The sequence below is a fragment of the Arachis stenosperma genome, chromosome 9 (genome assembly GCF_014773155.1).
Source record: "Arachis stenosperma cultivar V10309 chromosome 9, arast.V10309.gnm1.PFL2, whole genome shotgun sequence".
Taxonomy (NCBI): domain Eukaryota; kingdom Viridiplantae; phylum Streptophyta; class Magnoliopsida; order Fabales; family Fabaceae; genus Arachis; species Arachis stenosperma.
This window is the reverse complement of record NC_080385.1, coordinates 71,431,425-71,435,344: the sequence shown is the minus strand read 5'-3', so window position 1 is coordinate 71,435,344 and position 3,920 is coordinate 71,431,425.

Below are 3,920 nucleotides of genomic sequence, written 5' to 3'. Positions count from 1 at the left end.
AATCAATTAAATTCAACTTAAACCTTATGAGTTAACATTAATTTCATGGTGGTTGTTTGATTTAAAGAAGTTATGCATTTTCACTCCAAATCACTTACTTAGGATGCAAGAAAGTGCATAAATGCTAATAAAACAAGTGAAATTAGCTTGAAAAATGGGTATATGATGACCAGTCATCACAACACCAAACTTAAATCTTGCTTGTCCCCAAGCAAGCATCAAAACTTAAGAGAAAATGAAATGAACAAGAAAAGAATCATATCCTTATTAGGCATATAGCAGAATGTGATTCATGGGGTTTTTATGCAGACAATGATAACTCAATTATTATTGCTGTCACATAATATACATCCTTCCTCAAAGGCTTGCTAGCTTGCTGTTATAAGACTTACTTTTTAATTATTCCCTTGCTAACTTTTCTTTCTTATAATGCTTAACAAGCTTATTCTTTTGGAGGTTTGGTGTCTAATGTTGCAGTAGTAGCCTTTGGCTCTATTTTTCACTCAACATTTTCCACCACAGACACATGGCTCACTACTTCTTCCTAGGATCATTGATGCCCAGCATCTCTTTGGATAACTAAATGTTCTGTATCTAAGTTGCTCTTTATTGTGGACTTTAAATTGGCCATCCTAAATCAGTTGATCTAAGTGACCGGGTTTTAAAATACCCCTTAGAATTTACTTATCCAAGCATATCTTAGTACAAGAACACCACAGGCATATGTCCTAGGGTCCAAGCTATTGGTGTCCAACCTTTATTCTTTGTTTTTCTTGCCACTTTGGCTTTTTCTTCTTCCTTTTTTTTCTGTTTTTGTTTCCAAGGGCAATTTCTTTTATTGATGATAGTCTTTGTAATAGCAAGCTAACTTTCACTTGAATGGAAATGATATTATGCAACAATTATTTCATAAGTTATGCATTTAATCAAACATATATACCACCATTAACTTCCATTCTACTTATGCAACATTGGATTTTTACTTTTCAATTCAAACAAAATCTCTTTTATTCAAGCATATGGGAAACAAAACAAAATTCAAGCTAAGTGATGAATGACAAGTACTATGCAAATCATTTCTCTAGCTACTTATTGAACAAAGATAAGTACAAGAATATGAAATAAAAAGGAAATAAACAGTGGAGGCATATCATGTTTTAGACATGCTTCTCCTTATTAGAAGGGTGAAAGAAGGGGAATGAAAGAACTTTGCCACCTTCTAATGGTCGTGGCTGCTGCTTGATTCTCCCTTTTTCTTCTTTCTCTTCCCTAGCTTGGAATAGTCTTGGATCTCTTCACCAGGACATCTTCTACCCCAAACAGAATCTAAGAGTCCTGAGAGCCCAACTTCTTCCAATTTTTTAAAAGTTGCCTCCGTATAATGATGAGACCTTGCTTGTTGCTTGGCTCCAAATTCAGGGCATTGCTCAAATGGCTTGATCTGAGGATTGAGTGTTGGCAAATTATGGGTCAAGTACTCCAACCTTGCTTGCATGTTTTCATCATTCTCCATTCTTTGCTCAAATCTAACTTCTCCCATGGTGTGATGAATATTCTTCCATTGATACAGGTTGTGACTATATTCCCCTGCTTTAGCTTGACTAAAGTACAGCTTATCATATGATTCTTTGAATTCTTTGTATTGCTCTTTTTGTCCTTCAAGAATCTGTGCTTGAAATTCTTGCTGCTGAGTCATCATTTGCTGTTGCCATCTCTCTTGTTTCTCCTCCATTTGACGCTGCCAAGCTTCTCTCTCCTCTTTATCTTTCAAATATTGCTCCCTAAACTCTGGATGGGACTCTAGATATTGCTCTTGGCGCCCCTGATTTTGCTCTTGTTGAGTCTGCATGAGTTGTTGAGATAGCTCTTTTATTGCTCTGTGTAGCTGGCTCATGTCTATGGCATCATGAGCTTGATTTCGTCCTTCCTCTCTTTGTGATCTCCTTTGCCTGGGAGCTACCACCCCTTCTGGATCATCTTCTTCAATTATTCCTTCCATACTCTTCTTGGTGATCCCTTTCCCCTTTTTCACTTTTTCTGTGTCCTCATCTTCAAAGATTACTCCAGCTTTGTCGCATAGCCTGAGGATGGTACTTGGATGTCCAAGACCACTTGATTTGCTTGTGCTGTTAGCCATCTCTTGAATACTGTCGGCTATGAGTTGCGCGATGTTGATTTCACCTCCATGTAAGATGCAGTATGTCAAGAGTGCTCGTTTGATTGTGACCCATGAGGCATTTCCAGTAGGGAGGATAGATCTCCTTACTATTTCATACCATCCTTTGGCCACAGGAGTGAGATTTATCCTCCTCAAGTGACTTGGAACTCCCTTTGAATCTCTTTCCCAATCTGTATTCTCCACACATAACCCTTGCAAGATCTCATCAAGATTGTTTTCCATCTGCAATCTAGTCTCATAACTGGGCTCTGCATAAGTTATAGTTCTCAACTTTAGGGCCCTTGTGATGGCTGCTGGGCTGAAACTTACTTCAACTCCTCTGACATAGCTTGTGTAAGGGGCACTGTCTTTGTTCTCTTTTACAGCATTTGTATAGAACTCCTTGATCATGACTGCACTGATATCGACAAGAGGAGCACATAAAAGTTCCCACCTTCTTTCTTTAGTGATTTGCCTCATGATGGGGTATTCCCCATCCCTCAACTCAAGCCCTTTCTCATAGATTACATTCTTTGCCTCCATGAACCTATGATATCTCCCTTCATGGAATTGGGATCTAAATTTGTTTGCATCATATGATGGAGGTTCGGCTACCATAGGTTCCTTTCCCGGCCTTCTTTTTGAGCTTGAGGAGGCCATTGGAATTGAGGCGGGATGAAGGGAAAAATGAGAATAGAAGAAAGATGTGTTGTGTTTGGGATGATTCTCGCTTCTGTTGTGTGAGACAAGGGAATTGTTTTAGTTTTGGGAGTAGAGGGGATTATGGCTTTCATGTGAAGGTGGCTTGAATGAGTGTGTAAAATGTTTTAGTGCTAACGGCTATTTATAGGTAGATTCTTCAAGCTTTCCAACAAAATCATAATAAATGAGAAAGGGGTTCGTTGGTGCTCATGAAGGGTTGAGATTAAGTTGTTCATCCAAACGGTTCATGGAATGAACGGTCTGCATGCATTGTTGAGGCTTTGACGAGGATTCTCTTCTCATTGGTTGCATGCGTTTAGGTGTTCGATGATGCATGCATGCAAATTCTGCTTCCCAAGGAGCACGCTCTTCTAGGCACATGTGACCACTCCTCACTTAGCTTGTCCTAGCCATGGCCCCTCCTTGTGTTTGTCTCAACCTTTTTCTCCTGCATGAACCAAAACAACTAGCCTTAGAACATTAATATAGTCGTTGGCAATTTATTTGCAATAAAGAAAAAATTTGTTTTGTTTTGTTTAATTGTTATTTATTATAATTTTTTTTTCGTGGTCCATTGTGTCCCTTAATTAAAGATGCTAAAAGTTGGTGAACACCAAACTTATCTTTTATTGAGGGGATGGCTTAGCAATGCAAACCATTCTTCACAATTGATGTATTTTAAAAAAGAAATTTTATGTATGATCCCTTTCTGTATGGTTTTGATTTCATGAATGGGAAATGATATGTTGAACTGTGTTACATATGCAGACACCAAACTTAGTGTTTGATCATATGCTTCATCAAAATGATTTTTCATATGTTCTAAGAATAGCCCCCTCTCTTTTTGGAAAGCAAAAGTTAAGTGTGCCTTAAGGAACACCAAACTTAGAAGTCTGACTTATGCTCTAAAATAATGTATGCATTTATCAAATATGAAAGTTCAAAATCATACTCAAGGGAATCATAGCTTATTAGATGAAAGAGAAGACAGAAATCTTAAATCATGGGTTGCCTCCCATGAAGCGCTCTTTTATTGTCACTAGCTTGACATTGAACTCCC